Source organism: Engystomops pustulosus, chromosome 5 (assembly GCF_040894005.1).
Source record: "Engystomops pustulosus chromosome 5, aEngPut4.maternal, whole genome shotgun sequence".
In the NCBI taxonomy this organism is placed as follows: domain Eukaryota; kingdom Metazoa; phylum Chordata; class Amphibia; order Anura; family Leptodactylidae; genus Engystomops; species Engystomops pustulosus.
In genome coordinates, this window is record NC_092415.1 from 55,851,916 (window position 1) to 55,878,715 (window position 26,800).

At 40.6% G+C, this 26,800-nt stretch overlaps 1 long non-coding RNA gene across 1 annotated transcript in view; it reads left to right on the plus strand.

Annotated features, from left to right (window-relative positions):
• LOC140134014 (uncharacterized) overlaps positions 1-26,800 on the plus strand; it is a 278,254-nt gene that overhangs the window by 27,459 nt on the left and 223,995 nt on the right. Inside the window, exon 2 of the long non-coding RNA XR_011856023.1 lies at positions 8,080-8,150. This is a non-coding gene — a long non-coding RNA (uncharacterized lncRNA). The remainder of the gene's footprint in view (positions 1-8,079; positions 8,151-26,800) is intronic.

Consider the following 26,800-nt stretch of genomic DNA (forward strand, 5'->3'; position numbering starts at 1 on the left):
GCAAGTCTCACTCCAAATTCCTGACAATTGGCTAGTATATGCACTGCAGCAAGGACAGCCACCAGCAGATCAACCAGAAATAAAATATATATAACGCTATTGTAGGCGTAAGTAAGCCGTTTGGATTCTCCTTTGGCTATTTTCTAGCCAAGTATGAAAGCACACTGATGAGATGACGCTGAGTTATGAAAAAATAAACGTAAAATAAAAAGAAACTGCCAGACTGTGCCTAATTGAAATCCAACCCCTAATAAATTTTCCCACTTCGGTCTTTGCGATGGATATGTGCGTCACTAAGCGCTAAACATAGCGGTCGTAAGTCTCACTCCAAATTCCTGACAATTGGCTAGTATATGCACTGCAGCAAGGACAGCCACCAGCAGATCAACCAGAAATAAAATATATATAACGCTATTGTAGGCGTAAGTAAGCCGTTTGGATTCTCCTTTGGCTATTTTCTAGCCAAGTATGAAAGCACACTGATGAGATGACGCTGAGTTATGAAAAAATAAACGTAAAATAAAAAGAAACTGCCAGACTGTGCCTAATTGAAATCCAACCCCTAATAAATTTTCCCACTTCGGTCTTTGCTATGGATATGTGCGTCACTAAGCGCTAAACACAGCGGTCGCAAGTCTCACTCCAAATTCCTGACAATTGGCTAGTATATGCACTGCAGCAAGGACAGCCCCCAGCAGATCAACCAGAAATAAAATATATATAACGCTATTGTAGGCGTAAGTAAGCCGTTTGAATTCCCCTTTGGCTATTTTCTAGCCAAGTATGAAAGCACACTGATGAGATGACGCTGAGTTATGAAAAAATAAACGTAAAATAAAAAGAAACTGCCAGACTGTGCCTAATTGAAATCCAACCCCTAATAAATTTTCCCACTTCGGTCTTTGCGATGGATATGTGCGTCACTAAGCGCTAAACACAGCGGTCGCAAGTCTCACTCCAAATTCCTGACAATTGGCTAGTAGATGCACTGCAGCAAGGACAGCCACCAGCAGATCAACCAGAAATAAAATATATATAACGCTATTGTAGGCGTAAGTAAGCCGTTTGGATTCTCCTTTGGCTATTTTCTAGCCAAGTATGAAAGCACACTGATGAGATGACGCTGAGTTATGAAAAAATAAACGTAAAATAAAAAGAAACTGCCAGACTGTGCCTAATTGAAATCCAACCCCTAATAAATTTTCCCACTTCGGTCTTTGCGATGGATATGTGCATCACTAAGCGCTAAACACAGCGGTCGCAAGTCTCACTCCAAATTCCTGACAATTGGCTAGTAGATGCACTGCAGCAAGGACAGCCACCAGCAGATCAACCAGAAATAAAATATATATAACGCTATTGTAGGCGTAAGTAAGCCGTTTGGATTCTCCTTTGGCTATTTTCTAGCCAAGTATGAAAGCACACTGATGAGATGACGCTGAGTTATGAAAAAATAAACGTAAAATAAAAAGAAACTGCCAGACTGTGCCTAATTGAAATCCAACCCCTAATAAATTTTCCCACTTCGGTCTTTGCGATGGATATGTGCGTCACTAAGCGCTAAACACAGCGGTCGCAAGTCTCACTCCAAATTCCTGACAATTGGCTAGTATATGCACTGCAGCAAGGACAGCCACCAGCAGATCAACCAGAAATAAAATATATATAACGCTATTGTAGGCGTAAGTAAGCCGTTTGGATTCTCCTTTGGCTATTTTCTAGCCAAGTATGAAAGCACACTGATGAGATGACGCTGAGTTATGAAAAAATAAACGTAAAATAAAAAGAAACTGCCAGACTGTGCCTAATTGAAATCCAACCCCTAATAAATTTTCCCACTTCGGTCTTTGCTATGGATATGTGCGTCACTAAGCGCTAAACACAGCGGTCGCAAGTCTCACTCCAAATTCCTGACAATTGGCTAGTATATGCACTGCAGCAAGGACAGCCACCAGCAGATCAACCAGAAATAAAATATATATAACGCTATTGTAGGCGTAAGTAAGCCGTTTGGATTCTCCTTTGGCTATTTTCTAGCCAAGTATGAAAGCACACTGATGAGATGACGCTGAGTTATGAAAAAATAAACGTAAAATAAAAAGAAACTGCCAGACTGTGCCTAATTGAAATCCAACCCCTAATAAATTTTCCCACTTCGGTCTTTGCGATGGATATGTGCGTCACTAAGCGCTAAACACAGCGGTCGCAAGTCTCACTCCAAATTCCTGACAATTGGCTAGTAGATGCACTGCAGCAAGGACAGCCACCAGCAGATCAACCAGAAATAAAATATATATAACGCTATTGTAGGGTAAGTAAGCCGTTTGGATTCTCCTTTGGCTATTTTCTAGCCATGTATGAAAGCACACTGATGAGATGACGCTGAGTTATGAAAAAATAAACGTAAAATAAAAAGAAACTGCCAGACTGTGCCTAATTGAAATCCAACCCCTAATAAATTTTCCCACTTCGGTCTTTGCGATGGATATGTGCGTCACTAAGCGCTAAACACAGCGGTCGCAAGTCTCACTCCAAATTCCTGACAATTGGCTAGTATATGCACTGCAGCAAGGACAGCCACCAGCAGATCAACCAGAAATAAAATATATATAACGCTATTGTAGGCGTAAGTAAGCCGTTTGGATTCTCCTTTGGCTATTTTCTAGCCAAGTATGAAAGCACACTGATGAGATGACGCTGAGTTATGAAAAAATAAACGTAAAATAAAAAGAAACTGCCAGACTGTGCCTAATTGAAATCCAACCCCTAATAAATTTTCCCACTTCGGTCTTTGCGATGGATATGTGCGTCACTAAGCGCTAAACACAGCGGTCGCAAGTCTCACTCCAAATTCCTGACAATTGGCTAGTAGATGCACTGCAGCAAGGACAGCCACCAGCAGATCAACCAGAAATAAAATATATATAACGCTATTGTAGGCGTAAGTAAGCCGTTTGGATTCTCCTTTGGCTATTTTCTAGCCAAGTATGAAAGCACACTGATGAGATGACGCTGAGTTATGAAAAAATAAACGTAAAATAAAAAGAAACTGCCAGACTGTGCCTAATTGAAATCCAACCCCTAATAAATTTTCCCACTTCGGTCTTTGCTATGGATATGTGCGTCACTAAGCGCTAAACACAGCGGTCGCAAGTCTCACTCCAAATTCCTGACAATTGGCTAGTATATGCACTGCAGCAAGGACAGCCACCAGCAGATCAACCAGAAATAAAATATATATAACGCTATTGTAGGCGTAAGTAAGCCGTTTGGATTCTCCTTTGGCTATTTTCTAGCCAAGTATGAAAGCACACTGATGAGATGACGCTGAGTTATGAAAAAATAAACGTAAAATAAAAAGAAACTGCCAGACTGTGCCTAATTGAAATCCAACCCCTAATAAATTTTCCCACTTCGGTCTTTGCGATGGATATGTGCGTCACTAAGCGCTAAACACAGCGGTCGCAAGTCTCACTCCAAATTCCTGACAATTGGCTAGTAGATGCACTGCAGCAAGGACAGCCACCAGCAGATCAACCAGAAATAAAATATATATAACGCTATTGTAGGGTAAGTAAGCCGTTTGGATTCTCCTTTGGCTATTTTCTAGCCAAGTATGAAAGCACACTGATGAGATGACGCTGAGTTATGAAAAAATAAACGTAAAATAAAAAGAAACTGCCAGACTGTGCCTAATTGAAATCCAACCCCTAATAAATTTTCCCACTTCGGTCTTTGCGATGGATATGTGCGTCACTAAGCGCTAAACACAGCGGTCGCAAGTCTCACTCCAAATTCCTGACAATTGGCTAGTATATGCACTGCAGCAAGGACAGCCACCAGCAGATCAACCAGAAATAAAATATATATAACGCTATTGTAGGCGTAAGTAAGCCGTTTGGATTCTCCTTTGGCTATTTTCTAGCCAAGTATGAAAGCACACTGATGAGATGACGCTGAGTTATGAAAAAATAAACGTAAAATAAAAAGAAACTGCCAGACTGTGCCTAATTGAAATCCAACCCCTAATAAATTTTCCCACTTCGGTCTTTGCGATGGATATGTGCGTCACTAAGCGCTAAACACAGCGGTCGCAAGTCTCACTCCAAATTCCTGACAATTGGCTAGTATATGCACTGCAGCAAGGACAGCCACCAGCAGATCAACCAGAAATAAAATATATATAACGCTATTGTAGGCGTAAGTAAGCCGTTTGGATTCTCCTTTGGCTATTTTCTAGCCAAGTATGAAAGCACACTGATGAGATGACGCTGAGTTATGAAAAAATAAACGTAAAATAAAAAGAAACTGCCAGACTGTGCCTAATTGAAATCCAACCCCTAATAAATTTTACCACTTCGGTCTTTGCTATGGATATGTGCGTCACTAAGCGCTAAACACAGCGGTCGCAAGTCTCACTCCAAATTCCTGACAATTGGCTAGTATATGCACTGCAGCAAGGACAGCCACCAGCAGATCAACCAGAAATAAAATATATATAACGCTATTGTAGGCGTAAGTAAGCCGTTTGGATTCTCCTTTGGCTATTTTCTAGCCAAGTATGAAAGCACACTGATGAGATGACGCTGAGTTATGAAAAAATAAACGTAAAATAAAAAGTAAATGGCAGACTGTGCCTAATTGAAATCAAACCCCTAATAAATTTTCCCACTTTGGTGTTTGAGGTGGATATGTGTGTCACTAAGAGCTAAACACAACGGTAGCAAGTCCCCCTGCAAATTCCTCACAATATGGTACTAGCTGCACTACTAGTGCCAGCAAGCCCAGCCACAAGCAAGCAAAAAAAAAAAAAGTATAACGTTATTGTAGCCCTAAGAAGGGCTGTTGGGTTCTTGTTGAATCACTCCTGCCTAACACTATTCTAATAGAACACCCTAAAGCTTTCCCTGACCAGCAGCAGCTCTCTCCCTAGCGGCATCCAGACACAGAATGATCCGAGCAGCGCGGGCAGCGGCTAGTCTATCCCAGGGTCACCTGATCTGGCCAGCCAACCACTGCTATCGACGTGTAAGGGTACCACGTCATGCTGGGTGGAGTGCAGAGTCTCCTGGCTTGTGATTGGCTCTGTTTCTGGCCGCCAAAAAGCAAAACGGCGGGAGCTGCCATTTTCTCGAGCGGGCGAAGTATTCGTCCGAGCAACGAGCAGTTTCGAGTACGCTAATGCTCGAACGTGCATCAAGCTCAGACGAGTATGTTCGCTCATTTATAGTCCTGTCGGTAGACCGAAACTACATGAATATATATTCTATAACACAAGTCTCTTCTATGTTATACTGGACCTCTATGATCCCTATTCAATGTGATGTATAAGTTTTCACAGTGCTTGAAGTGCATTTTTGTCTTTGAACATAATTTTGTAATCTTTAATCTAGGTCCAAAACATTTTCAAGTCATATTTCTGAATTTCACAATGGTAGAGACTTAAAAATGTAAAATCTCATTACCTTAGTGTTACACAATAGAGTTCTGCCATTAGAAGGGGGAGTTTAACAAATGACTGTGTACATTATACATTGAAATCAGTAATAATTCCGCAAGTAGAATGGACTGCCAGTGGTGAGATAATGTAATCATTTAGCTCTATTTTTTAACTAGGAATCCTGCAACAACAGTTTTGTAAAGATAGTATGGACCACACATTTTAATATTATACATTGACCAAAGCTTCTCAGCAAATTTTTAAAGAATAAAAACACAAAGAGGCATGTTGGTTTGTTTTTTAGTCTAACTTATCTAAGGTAAATTTTCCATGTGTTAAATTGGAAATGTGCCTGCCAGTCTGCTGCCTATTGTGGAGCATGCTATTAAAAAAAAATTGCACAATTTTTGAGCAACAGAAATTGCAATTGTTGCTTTACTTCTTCCTGAGATCAGGCGAGCTTTCACATAATTTTAGCAGCTTTTTAAAGGGGTGATTACAGCAAATAGGTGACTAAACAGCTGGAGCTATATGCTTAATACAGAGAGTACTGTTTGCGTTGAAGTACAAATACGGAAAGTTGCAAAACAGTGTGCGGATTGATAAGTTTTCAAAAAATGTTGACTTTTTTTATCCTATGAAAGCATAAAAAGCATAAATCTACACCGTGGTTCTTAATACACAGGTAAATAAGTTTTAAAACCCTTCAGCCACTGCACAGGGTATCTATATGGGGTCCCAATATAACTACCACCACCACTACATTGGGGACAATCCATAATATAACAGTGCCCCTAGTGAAAGACTCTACACCACACCACTCTATTTAAATGGTAGCCACCATACAGTGCCAAGCAACTAACAGACTTCTCAAATTCAACAACTGCAGGAGTAACAACATTTAATAAAAATACACAAAGGACCTCATCTATAGAACATCCAGTAAACCTATATTGTGAGATAAATTTAATGATTAATGGAATATGCCCCATTTTAGAAGGGTGGAACAGTATTTGTGGACTTTTTCAAGGTTTTCAGCAGCTTATAAAAGCGCTAGTGCAATGGACATCTGACTGTAAGACATTTGTGGCTAACTGCTTCATATCTGCTCCTTACTAGCAGGAAACTCAGCGGTTTAGCAAGTAGGATAAGGCTTGCTCAAGCCTCGGACACTGTCAGACTAGAACCCAATATCCATTTCCGGCCTGACGTTGTCCAGGGTCCAGTTAACCACACAAATGCCAGTGCTATCACCAATACAGGACAACCATTAATCATATCATACAATATACACCTATCCGCGTACCACAATTAACTCAACCCCTATATGGTAAATAGTTTAAAATTCTCAGACAGAAGTAATATTCCTACATAGAGAAGTATGCACTTTTGGAGATACGTCATTTGTCTTTGCAGATATATGCATTACCTGGTAGAGAGACCAATATATGGGAGGTAAATAGGTATATGTGTCTATAGGGAATAAAGAAGGACATTTTATTTTTAAGCCTTAGAAGAGGAAGCAAGAGAAGGCAAGGAGGGAAGGGAGACTTATGATGCAGGCAAAAGCCCACAATGTGTCCACTATTTTTTTGAATAGATGCGGATTACAATTTAGGGCTGACACGAGGTGATAGATGCATTAAATTGCAATGTTTCATATATTAACCTAATTTATTAATTTACATAATGGGGCAAATACACAACAACTTTTTATTCTTTTACAAGATGCCTAAGGAAATAATGTGTTCATTACTATCCTACTACTTCTGGTTTAAATTTGCCACGTATCCCCTGAATTCTTAGAATACGAAACTTTCCTAGTGTTATCCAATATTTTTTAGATAGCTAGATGAATAAATGGAACTCAAATACTATTAAATAACAACAATGTAAATCATGCACAAAAGTGGATATTTTTCTAAAATTAAGGACAGTTCTCTGCATTTTTTGTTCCCTGCAGTGAATGAATTATGTTTGATGTCATTTTATATCTCCTTGTCCCTTGAGCTTCGAGCTTCATCAAAGCTTATAAATCCTATTGTCTCCAGCAGCTAACTGTTATTCTCTTGCTCTACTGATTTGTAGTGAGACAAAGGATTCTGGATAATATTTGAAAAGCTCTGTTACTTAGTAACAGATAAAATACTCCTTGCCCATGAGCAAAAGATGAGTAGTGTGATAACCATCTACTCTACAAATTTCAACAGGAATTATACAGTGTATATATATTGTGTCAAAGGAAATCAAGTGGCCACAATTTGGCCTGATACATTATAAGTACCAATTAAACTATCAACCCAAACGTTTTCTCTAGTGCATTTTGTCAAATGTAATGAAAGTTGGTACTTTTGGATCCATCTTTGTTTTGTTGTCTTTTTTTTTAAGTGTTAACTAGTTTTAGCAAATTAATGTTTTTGATTGAATAATGAAAAGTTATAATACTTTTTGTATCGATTCCTAATGTTTATCTACATCTCTTTGCTATCATTATTTAGGATTTTTTTTTTCTTACTTCCTGTGGATTAAAACCGGTTCCTGTTTATGTGATGTCTCGATATCACACAAAAAGCTGTGATTACTCTTTGTGATACTAAAGAGCCATGTACTTGTGTTACATCACATATTTATTTCCACAGGAAGTAAAGATAGAAGCTTTCTACACAACGTCAACAAGCAGGGATCTAGAAAACTGTGAGGAATTGATACAGTAAGTACATTGGAAAATTTTTGAACTTCTCATCATAAAAAAAATTATTTGAGGAAACTGGACAACTCTTAGACATCCACAGTGCACACAGGAAAGGTAAGTTAAACCTGTTGATCCTGGGGAGCACAAGCAGTTTAACCCCTTAGTGACCAAGCTCATTTGCGCTTTGATGACCAGGGTCTATTTCTCATAACCAGCATGAGTCACTTTATCCGCTTATAACGCTTTAACTTACCCAATTGTTTTTGAGTTTGTTTTTCTGTGACATTTTGTGCTTTAAGTTACTGGAAAATTTTGGTTGATGTATTTTGAATTTATTTCTGAAAAAGACTTCAAAATGTTCTGTTTTTCAAATTGATAGTCTTACTACCCAAATGTATTACTAATAGAGATGAGCGAGTATACTCGTCCGAGCTTGATGCTCGTTCGAGTATTAAGGTACTCGAAACGGCTCGTTGCTCGGACGAGTATTTCCCCTGCTCGAGAGCGAGCATTTAATTAAAAAAACACAGTGAAGAACAATGAACAATAGAATAAAAACAGTGAACACTGTGAACACAGGATCATTTAAGTGAAAAACACAGTAAAGAACACAGTGAAGAATAGATTACAGATGTTCGGCACATCTGCTTACTTGTCGGGAGATACACGCGGAACGGTGCGAACAAAATAGTATGTGAAGAACAATATATATGTGTGAAGAACACATTGAAGAACACGGTGAGCAGCACAGAGACACCGGGGAGCGGCACGGAGACATCGGGCAGTGGCACGGAGACATCGGGCAGCGGCACGGAGCGGCACGGAGACATAGGGGCACGGAGACATAGGGGCACGGAGACATCGGGGCACGGAGACATCGGGGCACGGAGACATCGGGGCACGGAGACATCGGGGCACGGTGACATCGGGGCACGGAGACATCGGGGCACGGAGACATCGGGGCACGGAGACATCGGGGCACGGTGACATAGGGGCACGGAGACATAGGGGCACGGAGACATCGGGGCACGGAGACATCGGGGCACGGAGACATAGGGGCACGGAAACATCGGGGCACGGAGACATAGGGGCACGGTGACATCGGGGCACGGTGAGATCGGGGCACGGAGACATCGGGGCACGGAGACATCGGGGCACGGAGACATCGGGGCACGGAGACATCGGGGCACGGTGACATAGGGGCACGGAGACATAGGGGCACGGAGACATAGGGGCACGGAGACATCGGGGCACGGTGACATCGGGGCACGGAGACATCGGGGCACGGAGACATAGGGGCACGGAGACATAGGGGCACGGAGACATCGGGGCACGGAGACATCGGGGCACGGAGACATAGGGGCACGGAGACATCGGGGCACGGTGACATAGGGGCACAGAGACATAGGGGCACGGAGACATCGGGGCACGGAGACATCGGGGCACGGAGACATCGGGGCACGGAGACATAGGGGCACGGAGACATAGGGGCACGGAGACATAGGGGCACGGAGACATAGGGGCACGGAGACATCGGGGCACGGAGACATCGGGGCACGGAGACATCGGGGCACGGAGACATAGGAGCACGGAGACATAGGAGCACGGAGACATAGGGGCACGGAGACATAGGGGCACGGAGACATCGGGCAGCGGCACGGAGACATCGGGCAGCGGCACGGAGAGATTGGGGAGACTTCAGTGGAAGAAGAGCAGCGGATCCCGGGACAGCGTATCTCCCGACAAGTAAGCAGATGTGCCGAACATCTGCAATCTATTCTTCACTGTGTTTTTCACTTAAATGATCCTGTGTTCACTGTTTTATTCTATTCTTCAATGCTCTTCACTTCTGCTAACTTGTCGGGAGATAATATACGCGCGGAAAAGTGAAGAATAGATTGCAGATGTTTGCATACATCTGCTAACTTATCAGAAGACATTCTTTTTCAATTAATTAACACATTTTATTCTCGAACCATGGTCCCTTTGAAAAATGCTCGAGTGTCCCATTGACTTTAATGGGGCTCGTTATTCGAGACGAGCACTCGAGCATCAGGAAAAGTTCGTCTCGAATAACGAGCACTCGAGCATTTTAGTGCTCGCTCATCTCTAATTACTAACTAACATTTACCATTTGTTTTATTACGACACTAGAAAGATGACGAATAGAATCAATTATTTTAGGAACCATTTCATTTCTATAGGGGTTTTGGTAGGTCTGTTAATATAGACCTGTCACATATCACCCCCTTCTATTAACTTCACCCCTCAAAATATTCAAAACAGCATGTAGGAAGCTTTTTATCCCTTTATGTATTTTATAGAAATTCAAACAAAATGAAGGTTTGATTTGGAATTCACTAATATTTATCATGAATACATTCATTTAGCTGCAAAATTTACCCACATCAACTGAATAAAAGTAGAAAATGCATCTAGTAATATATTGGGCAGTTATTTCCCGAGTAAGAGGACATCCCATATGTGGATGTAACCCACTGGGGCAGATTTACTTACCCGGTCCATTCGCGATCAATCAGCGCGTTCTCTGCGGTGAATTCAGGTCTTCCGGCGATTCACTAAGGCAGTTCCTCCCACGTCCACCAGGTGTCGCTGCTGCGCTGAAGGTCCGCCGGAGTTCACGATCCGTTGCTGGGTGCAGGTAAGCGCGTGTCCAGCGACACTTTTTTTTTCAAAATGCGGCAGTATTTCCAAATCCTTCGGGTTTTCGTTTGGCCATGGCCCCCGATTTCCTTCGCGTGCACGCCGGCGCCGTTGCGCCACAATCCGATCGCGTGCTCCAAAAACCTGGGGCAATTCAGGGAAAATCGGCACAAAACGGAAAAATTTGGGTAACCCGCCGTAAAAATGGGGTTCGGCCCATTAGTAAGTGACCCCCACTGTCTGGGCACATGACAAAGTGCGGAAGGGAAGGAGCTATTGAGCTTTTGTAGAGCTGGAAAGTTTTCAGGTGACATTAATTGTTTGTAGAGCCCCTGAGGCCACATTCACACGTGACATTTTGGTCCCGTATTGAAACGCAATTCAAAGACTCCACCTGCAATGGAAGATTGCTTTTCCTTCACGTTCAGTTAACGTGTTGGAAACACAATGTTACCAAAATATGAGATCACGAGTGGAGCCTTTGGACTGCATTTCCAAATGTAACCAAAATGCAATGTGTGAACGTGGCCTCACAAACCCTTATCCCAGAGAATTTGTAAACTTTTTGTCATGTGGTTAAGGGGGAATTTTAACCCATTGCCACCGATAGGCTTTTTCCATTTTACTTCCTCTTTATCATTCACTACTTTCAAAAAAACATAACTTTTTTATTTTTCCATGTACAGAGCTGTGTGTTATCTTGTTTTCTGCGTAACAAGTACTTCCTAGTGACTGTATTTTATATTCCATGCTGTGTACTGGGAAGTGGAAATACAAAATGTGGTAACAATGACAAGAAACCGCATTTGGGCCACTTTCTTGTGGGCTCTGTTTTTACATCTTTCACTGTACATTCCAAATGGCATCTCCAATATATTCATTGGTTTGGTACGATCACAGGGATACAAAATTTATATAGGTTATATAGGTTTTATTACAAAACCTTGTACCCCCCCCAAAAAAAATTACCTGTACCATATTCTGACTCCGATAACTTTTTCATACTTACGGAGTACGGAGTTGGCTAAGGTGTCAATTTTTAAGGATGAGCTGACTGTGATTCAGACATTTGAGCGCATTTTTACGTTACGGGGTTCACCGCCAGGAATAACCTATCTTTGCAGGTCTAATGGGGGTCCGATTCTAACTGTTAGAGCAGGGTCCTGGCTGTCATACGACAGCCAGGGCACTGCTCCTGCCTGCACAGGAGGCCCGTGCAGATCTTGGGTTAGGTCAACAGAGAAACCTGTCGGACTAGCCGAAGGCCCCTTAGTGACATAGAAATCCATATGGGCAGTCACTAGGGGGTTAAATTCCCATTACAAAAACAAACCTTCTCTTTTGACTTTAATGTAGTTTACTTAATTGCATGTTTTGTGTCTTTGTCTTATTGCATCACCTACATTCTCTTCTGTTTCAGGCATGAAGTTGAGTTTTTCCACAGCCATTGTGGAATAACTAGAGGGTCATTCATAGCTTTTGCAACTTGTAGAGATATCTATTCTCTATAATATGTCTTTTGACATCTCCTACAGGTTGTTTGCCTTAAGGAATAGTTATCATTCAGAGCTGTGGTAGAATTCCCCATTGCCACTGCAATGGGGTGTATGGTGCACCCTGATCCATACAGTAGGCAGCTGCAATACAAATTCCAGGTGTCGAACCCCCACTAATCAATCAGATACTGGTGACCTATCTACAGGATTATCAGAAACATATATCAATTAGGAGTTAGAAATCTCTTTTAAGGTCATGACTCTACAAAACACAAATCTGCTCTTCCAACTATTATTTTTTTGTCTTTGTCCTGCTGCATAATCGAGCATGTCTTCATTGTGTGGTCATGGACTGCTTTCATTTCCTTCACCTTTACTTTACTATACCATAAAGCATTCAATTTATCTTCTCATCATTACAACGCATGAAAGCACATGAGCAGTTGAAGATGTCTCATGTTGAAGGTGTTCGCATGTAAGAATAGGTTCAGTGACATAGGCTCTATTAAGCTTCCCTCTACCTTCTGATCCACCAATGTTTCTCACCCTTTAACCCATTGAACTGCAAACCTGGCTATGCAAGCAAGATTATGCTCCCTCAGGTTGGGAAAGGAAAGACCCCCCCATTGTTCGTTGTTTCTGTGTATGCAACGTTGCTAAGGGTTCTGTAGTGAGATTAAACAATAAAGGTGAAAGTGTGCAACCTTGGTGTGTGCCTCTATCTAGCTTGAACCTTTGTGATATTTCCCCTTGTGTCACAACTTGTGCCTGTGGCTCCCTATATATTGTGTAATTGCTTTATAAAACAGCCCATTCAACCCCCCCCCCCCATTCACCCCTTTTTAACATAATTTGTTAAAAACTTGAATCTAGAAATATGTAAAATATGTAAATTAACTCCAGTGACTACTAAAGTGTGTACTAGCCGGGTCGGCACTGGCCGCTAAGGCTTCTCCACGCCCCAGTAACTTTTTCAGTTAATTTACATATTACTATAATAAAGCTTTTAACCAGTTAGGTTAGGTTCCAGAATTATTAGATTACAGCTCAGGGCAGAGGCAGGCAGGAGGAATCTAACATCAGATCTACTTCTGAAGATAGATTCCTCATGGTAGGTTTCTTTTAAGTTCCATCTGTCAATAGGTACTTGAAAAATGCTTTGTATTGATTGATTAACTGTATTTTTCCAGTTCTAGGGTTTTCCATAGCGTATTTTTGCTTAATATTGGGGAGACAATCTAAATGGACTTCTTTTAAAGCGTAAAATCTTTTCCACAGCCGTTGGGAGGTTTCTTTTCACGTGAGACTATTGAGCTTCTTTTGAAATAATACAATTGTCTAACATGAATTCATAACTTGTACTTTATCTCATATATGAACCATATTTATACAGATTCCAGTTATTTTAAATATTAGATTTTTTAAATAAATGCAATACTGAATGTTAATAGTTAATCCTTGAGAAATTCATGGGAGAGAAAATTAGAAAATAATTCAGCTTGACTTCATTCTGTCCTATTTCATATAAAATCTTTGTGATAACTCCAGTAATTGTGAATATGTTCATTGTAGTTGAGTATGATTTTCCTATGGTTTTGTAAACTAAAAGCAATTACCTTAACTTAACAGCTGTCCGCCCTTTTGTGAAAGACTTTGTTAGATGACGATTCAAAGCTACTTTACCATAATAATTATCCCTACACTAAATGTAAGAAGAATGTCATGGAGCTGAAGGGTGTTTTCTCAGTACTATATCTTGATGTCAGTCTTCACCAGCATCATCTACTGCCTGTTGGCAAGACTGACACTCATTGCGTTATCCCATTTTATTTTTTAGTTTATTGTGACAGGATCTGATTTTGTAGCTAGTTTTACCATTCAAGTTGTATTTAGAGGCAAATTAAAATTAGCAATGTACTGTTATATTACAGACACACACTCAGGAATGACAGAAGGCTGGGAGGCTTCAAAATCATAGAAAGTAAAGTACATGTAGAAGACAAAAAAACAGGCTAATAGTTATCTTTGCAATGCTGGTAGATGGAAATCATTCAAAATTTAATAGTAAAAAGGCACATTGTGTTTGATATCCGGTTGTAGTCAACAACTTCTTTTTAAAACCAAAATGTGCTTTCCAAAAATCTAACCACATGGGGAAGATCTATCTCATTTTTTTGCCCAGCATATTACATTAAAAAAAGTCACAAGTACTTTTTTTGTATTCGATCTACACCTTTTTGTGCACAAGTTTTATCCAGATGCTTTTCTGCATTTTAGTCACATTGACTAACTGCAATTTATAATTAAAAAGTTGCAAAGAAATGTGCAAAAGGTTACCTACTGTTGGCTGGCTAACTTGGCTGAAAGAAAAAGATCAACTTTATTTGGGCAAAAATTTGCTATGATAAATTACATTAAAATAATAAGCCAAAAAAGAAACTAGACTGACAGAAAAACTACAAATAAAAAGATAAATATCCCTCTCTATAAATTGAGAGGTTAAACCATCATCCAATAATGTAAGTCCCAAAATTTAAGACTCCTTCTGAGAGTCTTGGCATGGAAAAAAGATGAAAATCTCATCCACCTCAGAGAAGTTGACCAGGAAAAGGTGGTGCATTCAGTGAAACTAAATGTTAAAAACATAATATTTATTAAAAGCTCAAGTCATTAAAAGCTAGTACATGCATAAATACCCATTAATGAATTATAGACAGAACTATCACCATTTTGTCTTGTTTCTTGTACTCTTTTTGAGACTACTTTGTCTCACTTCAGACAAAAAAGTCTAACAAAGTAGTATGGTCTGGCGTATGCCCTGTGTCTAATCGCTCCACTTCCCGCTGGGTTCTACCTTCTGGCTGTGGCTAACTGAGCATGCTCATAATTATACCACATTATACACTGCAATACATACATATTGCAGTGTAAGGGCTTGAACAAGCAATCGGACAAACAATTCAGCTTGTTCAAGATCAAGTGTGGAGTAAGTAAAAAAAAAAAATTAGAATAAAAAATAAATGAATAAAACTAAAATCCCCTAATCACTCAGTTACATATAAAAATTGAATAAAGTGTATAAAACACAAAAAACGCATACATATTTGGTATCACTGCATCTGTATCAACCTGTAAAATAAATCTAAAGCAATATTGAACCCTCGTTGAATATTGAATGGCATTAAAAAAACATGAAAAACTTCCTATAATAGAACATTTTTCATCAAATACCCTCAAAAAAATGTTCTAACCAGTGATTAAAAGAAGTTACGTTCCCCAAAATGGTCCCACTGAAAAGAACAAGCCTTTTTTGGAAAAAATAAGCCCTGAACCAGCTCTGTCAACAAAAAACGTATGCGATTTTTTTTACAATTTTGGTTTTGCTCAGTAAAATAGAGCAAAGATAAGAAAAATAATAAAATATAAATGAGGTACCACCGTAATCGTTGTGAACCAGGGAAAAAAAGCTAAAATATAATTTTTATGTTACGGTGAGCGGTTGCAAAAAAGGGCTAAAAATCCTAAACCAAAATTAATGATTTTTTTGTGTCCCCCTTAAAATATTTATATACATCTCATGAACAAGCTATAGACACTTTTAAATTAATTGTCTATTGTATCCCACCTCGCATATGTTTTCTTTACAAAAAAAATAACAATTTTATAGCCTGTACAATGTGACAATGCAAATCTGCTCTTAATGGCACTGCTTTCATTCCATGCCTGGCCATGTGCCCATACAGCAGTTAATGACCACATATAGGGCATCGGCACACACGGGGGAAATTGGGAATCAAACTTTTCAGAGCATTTCATCATTGAATTCATTATGAAAGTGTAATTTTTGGGCTAAATGAATGTATTTTCCTAAAAAAATTCTAAAATTTTTAAATCGAATGAATATATATAATATACATATGTTTTAATCCTGTGAAACACTTAAATAGTTAACAGGCATAGTAAGAGTTGTTTTACATACATTAAGGGGCGTAGTTTCTATGTGTATATATGTAGACATCTCAAGTTCACTTGAGAGCTTAGTTGTCCCTCAAAACATGGATGCATAAAAAACCATGTCATTATAATTCAGACATTCCAGAAATGTATGTTATCAAGCTATTTGGGTGGTCTAACTAAATACCTAGAAAGCAGAAAATTTAAAACTTTGAAAATAAGAATTTTACAGAATATATTCAAAATTTTTTTTTAGAACAAAATGCAAAACTTCTCACGTAATTATTCAACTAACATGAGGTACAATATGTCATGAGTAAACTATTTGAAAATCACTTGGATATGGTGGGGTTTGCTTCAAAAGCTGCCGGCAGCATTTAAAAGACGGCGGCACGTGGGTGCCGTCTTGGAGCGGATCGTCGCTCCCCCGAACGCCATTGGGGGCGGCGATCATTTGCCATGACAGCCTTGGGTCTTTGTCAGACCGAAGGCTGTCTAGTTTCTGAAGATTCGTTCAAATGAGCCAGTGGCGAGCGTGAAGGTGGAGAGCGTGAAACGAGAGAAAAAAAACATACGTTCTTAACGCCTTAAGGACAAGGCCCTTTTTAATTTTTCCATGTAGAGAGCTGTGTGATGGCTTGATTTCTGCATAACAAATTGCACTTTATAGTGATGTTATTTTATTCATTGGGTCAATACGATCACGTGGATACCAAATTTGTATAGGTTTTATAATGCTTTCATACATTTACAAAAATTAAAACCTCCCATACAAAATATAAATTCTTAATTTTGACTTCTTATTACGCTAATAACTTTTTCATACTTTCGTATGCGGAGCTGTGGGTAATGTCATTTTTTGCAACTTTTGATGATTTTTTTAATGCTTTTATTGTTAGGATTGTATGACCTTTTGGTCACTTTTTATTGAATTTTTTATATTTTTCAAAATGGCAAAAAAATGCCATTTGCAACTTTGGACACTATTTTTCATTACGGGGTTAAACGCAGTGAAAACCTGTTATTATATTTTGATAGATCGGGAATTTTTGGATGTGGGGATAACTAATGTGTTTAAGATTTTTACTGTTTATTTATATTTATATGACTTCTAGGGAAAGGGGGATGATTTGAATTTTTAGGTTTTTTTAATATAATTTTTTATTTTTTACTTTTTTTTATTTATTTATTTTAACTCTAGGTTGTCTGATTGATCCTACCATATGCTGCCATACCACAGTATGGCAGTATATGGGGATTTTGCACACCATCTATTACAATGTGCAAATCGCACATTGTAATAGATAGCCTAAAACATGATAGCCTCGGATCTTTGTGTGATCCGAGGCTGTCATGACAATGGATCGCCGCTCCCTGATGATGTCACAGGGAGCGATGATCGGAGCCAAGATGGCGGCGCCTATGTGTGGTGATCAAAGGGTTAACACCTGCGATCCCGGGTGTTAGCGACGGGTGTTTGTCTCATTTTGAAGCAAGCAACCGGTGAGTATGAAGAGGGCTCAGCCCTTGAGCACACTTTATACCTCCCCATGCCTAATAAAACATCTTATTGCGCTATGGGGTTAAGGGGTTAAACCCTTCAGGCCTATTTTGCCCTCTAGGACTCGGCCCTGTGTCACTATAAGTGGTTATAGCTTTGAAAAGCAATAAGATATCCAGAGGATTTTGAGATTGTTCCTTGTGACACATTGGAGGGGATTTACTAATTCTGGGGCAAGCACGACTGTTGGCATTGGAGATCAGTCTCCGGAAAGCACAGCCCGATGTTTTAAAGTCATGCGTCATAGAAATGCCGACATCATTGAGATGTGCACCAAAATCTTACATAGACTGCGCCTTAATTGAGCTCTCTGACCATTTTTTTCCTGGTCTATTGTGTGCAAAAAATTGTGCCTAAAAATGCCGACAAAATGCACATAAATGTGATGGATAATGTGGAAAAGTTAGGCCGTGCCCCTTGCGCCGAAAAAAGACAGAGGAGTCGGGATAATCAGAAACATTTGTTCTTTCTGGGGAAAACTCATTATAAATGATCAGCAACAATAACGAGCCCCATTGAAGTCAATGGGAGACTTGAGCATTTTTCAAGGGGACCAAGGCTCTGCACAGGGAAGCTTGGCCAAACACCTGGGAACCTCAGAAAAGGATGGAAACACCACGGAAATGGACAGGAAACAGCAGGGGCAGCATGCATGGATGCCTCTGAGGCTGCTTAATTGCACCATTATGACAAAATTCTGGGCAACAGCATGGCGATGACAGAGTGACCGAGTGAGGCGAGATAACATCTAAAACACCCAATAATTGACCCCGACACTATAGGTGACAGCATGCGGAGGCAGCAGCAGCAGCGGCAGGCTAGAGAGTGGCATGGCGACATACCCCAAATGGACTCAGGCTTCAAACCAATTAAAAAAATTCCTTTTGGCGAGGATAACATGTAGCACTGTACGTATCAGTATTTGGCCTGGTTATGGCGGCAGAGAGGAACCAAAGGAGGTGAGCAAGAAGCGCTGAAATGATTTTCCATGTGAACAAAAGGTTGACGGTATATTTAGTCGATAACACAGCATGGCGGCTACAGGATGACCAAGTTCCATAACGTATCTGGTGAAACACCCGAAAAATGGGCCTGACATAGCTCGTTTGCTAAGGGGACAACATGTGGAGGTAGCTTTGGAGACGACATGTGGAGGCTGCTATGGAGACGACATGTGGAGGCTGCTATGGACACAGCGTGTGGTAGCAGCTATGGAAACAACGTGTGGAGGAAGCTATGGAGACGGCATGTGGAGGCTGCTATGGAGATGATGTGTGGAGACAGCTATGGAGACGACGTGTGGAGGCTGCTATGGAGACGACGTGTGGAGGCATGTGGGGGGGGGGGCGTTTAAATGAGTGACCCATATTAAACACCAGAAAATCACAGCCGGTAAAACACCCGAAAATTTGGCCTGCCACAGCTCGTTGCTAAGGGGACGACGTGTGGAGGCAGCTATCCAGACGACGTGTGATTGCAGCTATAGAAACATGCAGAAGAAATCAGAAAGCAAACTGAAATGCGGATTGCTGAATGTCACGGTACTAATGTGAACAAAAAAACGTATTAGATTATGCCACACGTGACGTACAGTACGCTTCGGCCGCAGAGAGAATGTGGATAGGGATTTCTCGAGACTAGCTTGCTAAACAGTAGCAGGCACAACCGTTCAACTACAGTAGACAAAATTTGATTGCCATAACGGAGATTTCCCACCCCCCCCCCCCAAAAAAATTAAGAGAAAATATTTTTTTTGTTGTTGTTTTTTCTTTTTTTATAACTTTTTTGTTTTTTTTATAGTTTCTTTATTAACGAAACACGCAGAAGAAATCAGAAATCAGAATGCGGATTGCTGAATGTCCCGGTACTAATGTGAACAAAAACCGTATTAGATTACACCACACGTGACTGACAGTACGCTTCACCAGCAGAGAGAATGTGGATTGGGATCAGACAGACTTAGCTAGATGAAATTGCACTTGCACCACTCACAGCACACAAAAGGATTTTGTGCTGTGACTTTCACTTTCACTTTTGAAAAAAAAATCAGCAGACTGTACCTAATTCAATCAAACCCCCACTTAGCTGTTTGAAATGGATATGTGTGTCACTAAGAGCCAAAAATAACTTTCGCACGTCTCTCTGCAAATTCGTCACAATATGGTAGTAGTAACTGCACTACTGGTGCCAGAAAGCCCAGCCACAAGCAAATAAAAAAAAATAACGCTATTGCAGCCCTAAGAAGGGCTGTTGGGTTCTTGTAGAATCACTCCTGCCTAACACTAATCTAATAGAACACCCTAACGCTATCCCTGACCAGCAGCAGCTCTATCCCTAACGGCATCCTGGCAGAGAATGATCCGAGCACCGCGGGCAGTGGCTAGTATATTCCAGGGTCACCTGATCAGGCCATCCAACCACTGCTATCGACATGTAAGTGTACCACATGATGCTGGGTGTACTGCAGAGTATTTTCGCTCATCTCTAATAACCATCAATGTTATTTAGGTGTACATTGAACCTTTTCCAGCTCCAGGGCATCCTTTTTATGGACTGGTGCCCAGAACTGGACAGCACACTCCAAGTGAGGCCGAACCAATGCCTTGTACAGTGGTAATATTACATCCCTATCCCAAGAGTCCATACCACTTTTGATACATGACAAGATCCTACTAGCTTTAGAGGCAGCTGACATTTCATGCTGTTATTCAATTTATGATCTACTAATACCCTCAGGTCCTTCTTAACAAGGGACTCTCCCAGATTTACTTCCCCAAGGACATATGTTGCCTGTGGATTATTAGCCCCCAAGTGCATAACCATACATTTATCCACATTGAACCTCATTTGCCAAGTGGATGACCAAACACTCAGTTTTTCCAAGTCACCCTGCAGCCGATGAACATCCTCCATAGACTGTGCTACACTACACAGCTTGGTGTCCTCTGCAAAAATAGACACAGTGCTATTAATTCCTACCTCTATATCATTACTAAATATATTAAATAGTAGTGGGATCATTGACCACAATTCTCTGGACACGATTCTTCAGCCAGTTTTCAATCTAATTGCAAATGATTCCTACAAAATCACTAAACCTTATTTTACCCATCAGGCATCTATGAGGGACAGTGTCAAATGCCTTTGCAAAGTCCAAGAACACAATGGGGCACATTAACTTACCTGTCCCGTTACATCCGCAGATCCGGAATGTACGACGAGGATTCTGAGCTACTGCGATTCACTTATAGCGTGAGCTCGATTTCTAGAATTTGTCGCTTCCCCGCTCAGGTCCACCGAAGTTCACCATCTTCTTCCCGGTGTATGTGAGTGCTGATTTTGCGACACAATTTGAATTGTAAATACTGCGGTTTGTCCGAATCAGTCAGGTTGTCCGACAGCCAAGCCTCCCTGATTTGTGTTGCATGAAAGCCGGCGCCGATGCGCCAAAATCCAATCGCGTGTGCCAAAAACCCCTGTGCAATTCAGGCCAAATCAGAAATATTCAGGAAGCCCGACGGAAATGCTTTCGACGGACCCTTAGTAAATGTGCCCCAATATCTATGGCAGGCATCTGCTCAATTATTTCATAACTTTCTTCATGCTGGCATGGTTTTTTAATAGTCCATGTATTTTACTAATATGTTATGAGGCTTGCAATTTGGGTGCCATTTTCCACATTTTTTTAAAAAAAATCTCCAAACCACTTATTTATAGAACCAGCTCAAATTTCAAATGACTGTGAGAGGCCAAAAAAATGGAAAGACTTGTAAACTACCCCATTAAGGAAGCTACACACCTTAAGTATGAAAAGGCACTTTTAAGAAGTTTGTTAACCCTTTAGGTGTTTTATCGGGGTTTAAACAAAATGTAGGTGCAGTCTACAAATTGGTATATTTTTGAACAATACATTCATTTTGGTCACAATGGATTAAAAGAAAAAAGTTCCACAAAGTTGAATACCCAATTTCTCCTAAGTGTGCTGATACCCCATATGTAGTGGTAACTTGCTGTATGGGAACACGGCCGGGCAAAGAATGGAAGGAGCACCATCCAAACAGATTTGTACAAGCTATAATTTATTTCTTTTTTTAATGTGGACATGTAGGAGCTTATTTTTTGCCACATGAGATGCCCTTTTCTGGTACATAATTCTCGTGAGATTTTATTAACTCTTTGTTGATGGAGAAAATGAAAATCATCAATTTTTTGTTTTGTTTTTTTTGTCCCTTCACCATACCTTAAAAATAATACATTATTTTTATTGTATGGGTCGCCATGATTACAAAAATACCCCGTTTATATAGATTTTTTATTTTTTACTCAATTTTAACGAATACAATTACTGGAGCAAGTAACATTTTTTAACAGACTTTTTAGAGCATTTTAAGGATAATAATTAAAAATTATTTATTTTTGGAACATTTTTTGGGGGCATTTACCATGCGGGTCCAGTAATGATTCTGTTTTAGTATACATATTGTTATGGACGCAGCAATACCAAATATGTGGGGGGGGGGGGGTTGTGAATTTTATACTTTATTAGGTGTTTGAAAGTGACATTTTGTAGGCTTATATTTAAATTTTTTTAAATTTATTTTAATGTTTTTTTTTTACACTTATACAAGCTTGATCTTGAACCAGCCATGTTCTTATCACTGCTTCAAGTCCAATACACTGCTCTATAAACTAATGCATTGTAGAGTAGTGTAAGTTGTTAGGTAGTTTGCAGTCAGACGTGGAAGAAATCTGACTTCTTAGGACATCAGGCAGCCCTTGGACATTCAGCAGACCCCGGGGCTGCCCAGAAGAGGATTGGATCCCTCTGTAAGGGATCCGACCCTTAGCGGAACACCATTACATGCTGGGGTTCGAGGTTACATGCTGGCGTGTATGGGGTTAACACTTGCAATCAGAGCCGGCTCCGACCACGAGTGTCAGAGCGCAGTATCAACAGTATTATACAGTTGACAGCTGCTGCTTCTGGTGCTGGCTCCGTTCTATCTTCTTGCAGGGATGTACTATTGTGTCCTAGAGTGCGACGGGGTTAAACCTGACCGCCCTACTATATTTTGATGGAATGTGGTGCATGTCCCAATTCTGCAGCAGCCTCTTTTGGCATTGATGCACTCCTGCACTGATTTTGGGTCCCTGGCTGATGGAGAAAGCAAGAGACCCTAGGGAGCAAGCAGAATTCTTTTATTACAGCTTCTGCTTTCTAATGTAGCATTAGACAGAGCCAGCAGATGATTTCTGGGTCTGCAAGGGTGAAGCAGAGCTGCTGGGTCTAATCAGATACAGTACAGTTCTGCCCCATACATTTATCCTACGGGAAGTTGTTGCCAAGGTTGGCCTGTGATAATACATGCAGCCCCAACAATAACAGAGTGCAACATCCTAAAATCGTCTTCCGAAGGATCACCATAGAAAGGTGGAACATCAGAAGAAGTACTACTAATCGCCGCTGTAAAAATACCATACAGATGTTGTTAGGGAGTTAAATGGAGCTATAAGTAGAAAAGACTTTAAATATTAATGTGCATTGCACGCATCATTTTGGGGTACATATTGTCACGCTTGTGGGGGGACAAAAGGGAAGAGTCTCTGAGGGCAGAGTCTGTGGATCCACTGGACCACCGCGGGGGTCGGTATGGATCCGCAGTGGTGGCCAGGGCAATGGATGCAGGAAACAGTCACAACTTGAGATGACAGCAGGAACGCAGAGGAGCACTGGAAATGCTGGCACGGAATGAAGGTACCGCTGGGCTGGAACCCTGGAAGGCACAGCAGAAGCACAGGAAGGCAGGAGGTCACCACTGGGCTGGAACCCTGGACGGCACAGCAGGAGCACAGTCGTACAGGAACAAACCACATGATATGGACCACAGGAGACGGAGCACAGGACTCGGACCACAGGCTACAGATCACCGGACACGGACCACAGGATATGGACCACAGGATACAGACCACAGGCTACAGACCACCGCACACGGATCACAGGACATGGACTACAGGACACGTACCCCAGGACACGGACCACAGGATATAGACCACCGGTCTCGGACCACAGGCTATGGACCACCGGACACAGACCACAGGATATGGACCACAGGATACGGACCACCGGACACGGACCACAGCATTTGTCTGGAAATGCTCAGGAACACGGAGGCGTCTGGGAACACTCAGGAAAAAGGACCTCGGTAAACACACAGGAACAGGATCTTGGGATACACACAGGAGGCTTTCCCTTCAGTGGGAAGACTTGAAGATCCGGCCAGGAGTGAAGGAAGCCGCGGGGTTATATATAGGAAACCCGGAAGTGACCAGCGCCAATGGAAAGGACGCTGACCCTTAAGTTCAGGGAAGTGAGCGCGTGCGCCCTAGGAGTGGGGGTGCGCGGCCTGGAGGAAGGAGGCGTGCGGCTCGCACGCCAGGACCTGGAGTACAGACAGGAGCCCGGAGAGGTAAGTGAAAACAGGGGGACGGGATCCAGACATGGATCGTGGGAGCACCTGTGACACATATGTATAGGTTAATGTTTAATTCTCAGATACATGTATTTAAAGAGGATCTTTCACCACCCCAAACTTATTAACTTTAACATAGCAGAATGTAGGGGCTTGCTCCCACTTATTCAAGGGCACTTTGAATTGTATTCCTAGCCCCCACTGTTACCAAGTTATGAACACCATTCTTTGACCATTCAATGTACTGAATCATCAGAGAGAAGGTTCTGTAGCAGGGGTGGGGTCATGTGTATATGCAAATATTCTCTGACACTGTCCAATCAGCGGCGGATGGTGTCAGATCAGATCTTCCTTAGGCACTGTGAACTTGCAGAGTTGTTTTTGCTGTGCTACAGCTAGCGAGACCACTCTGCCTGTTGCTCTCTGTTCGCTCTGATCATTTGTGTGCCCGATGCTCGCAGCTGCTTTTGATAGCACATAGAACACAGCATGATATTGTGATATTGCGCTGTGTACTATGTGCCGTTCTATGTTGTAGCTATCTGAACATAAGGGAGGAATGTCTTCTCTGACACTGTCGCCACTGATTGGACGGTGTCAGAGAAGATTTGCAAGTACACACACCCCAATCCGTGCTGCAGCACCTCCTCTCGGAGGATCCGGTACATTCAATGGTCAGAGAATGGTGCTTATATCTCGGTAATGGTGGGAGCTAGGAATAAAATTCAAAGTGCCCCTTAATCAGTGAGCACGCCCCTACATTCTGGAAGGTTAAAGTTAATACGTTTGGGGTGGTCTGTTGTTCTCAGATTGCAAATTTTGTGTACTCTGTATGTATTTTCAGAATTTGTGCAGAACCCATCTTTCAAATTTGATGTGTAACTTTTTGTGGTAATTGTTTTAAATCTCCTTAGCCTTTCAAAGCTAATTTAAGATATTTTTGTGACACTATAGAGATAGAATTTATCATTGCAGTTTTCTGGTTTAAAAATATCTCACAATTGTCTCAATTCATTGATTTGCACAAAAATGTCTGACTTTTGACATTTGCCCACCTACTCTTTTCAACCATCAGCCTTCTAGATTTATCAAGTGAATCCAGATGGTAGTCAGATTTATGAAATGTGGATTTTCAAATAGTCATAAATTGAGGCAAAAATTCATTCCAGCTCTATCCTGGCACAGCAATAACTTAAGACTCAGATGTCAGAAAGTTGCAACTTATTTGCATATTTTCACAGTAAAGTCAAACCCAATGCAGACAATAACATTACATTTCACATTAATGATAAATTTGCCTCCCATGGTACTTTTAAAAAAGAAAAGGAAATAATTTAGAAAAGTCTTGCATTTTCAAAACTCAGATTTTTCTTATTTTTAAATTGTCTTACTACTAGGCTTTGAAAGGCCTATTTATTAGAACCTCAGGGAATATTCTGCAGCACTTAGGCATTGACCAGGAAGACTATACCACTTATTGTAGGTAGGGAAATTAGGCAGGGACAGGTAGGTAGGGGGTTCAATCTCAGGAACCAATGTCTGTGTGTATCTATAACCTGACCTAATGTAACAGGTTAATTGATTTAAAATATTACCATTACCTTCATTTAGCTAGGTACCACAAAAGGCTTGAAGCATTCAGCCCTTGAGTAAGATGTCCAAAATGTATCATTCTGTCATTGATTTAAACATTTAACTTGTTATTGTTTTGTTTAAGGCTATTTTTCCGCTTTTATTGTTATTTTGTGGTATTTCAAGTTAATACATCTATTTCTTATTTCTCCTTCCTTTGGTGTGATGACTGTATTTTTTATTACATGGCCATTTCAATCACTGTACCTCATGAGAGTTAACTCAAAATGTGTCAACCTTATTTTTAATGGCAGATTATTATGCAATGCAGTCTGCAATTAAATTAAGGACTGTAGATTTATGTCCTAGCTGCATGGGTCGTAGTCATTTATGAAATAGATTGGAGTCAGAAAGTGGACAATATCAGAGTTATGAAACTTAACTGTGTTAACTTTCCCTGTTAATTTACAAAAATAAACATTAATGTAGTGTGTTGTTTCTTGAGGATGCTCAATATTTCCCAAAAACCTTTGATGTTGGCCATTGAGGAGTTAAATCAATTAGAAGCTACAAATAGCACTACTAAAGGCTGAAAGGATTTTATTTATAAACATGAAAGTGTATTTAATATGTTGCTCAATTAAAATGATTAGTTTTCCATTAGAAATGTGAAATGACCTTTTCTGTTTTGAAAGCTTCTTTTTGATGATCAGGGTGACAAAGTGTATTAATTCAATCATTAGCTTTGCATTGGAACTTGCAGGTCTTGGATTCTACCAGTCATAAGATGACAGCTTATAAAGGGATTATCTTAATAGCTTATACATTTCTTAAATTAGAGAAAATCTTTCCTATGATCCTTGGATCATTATTTGAGTCTGTGTTGCTTTTTTTTGAAATGCTATAGCTGCACAGATCTTCTTTCACCTTTTATGTGGTAATCTGAAAATA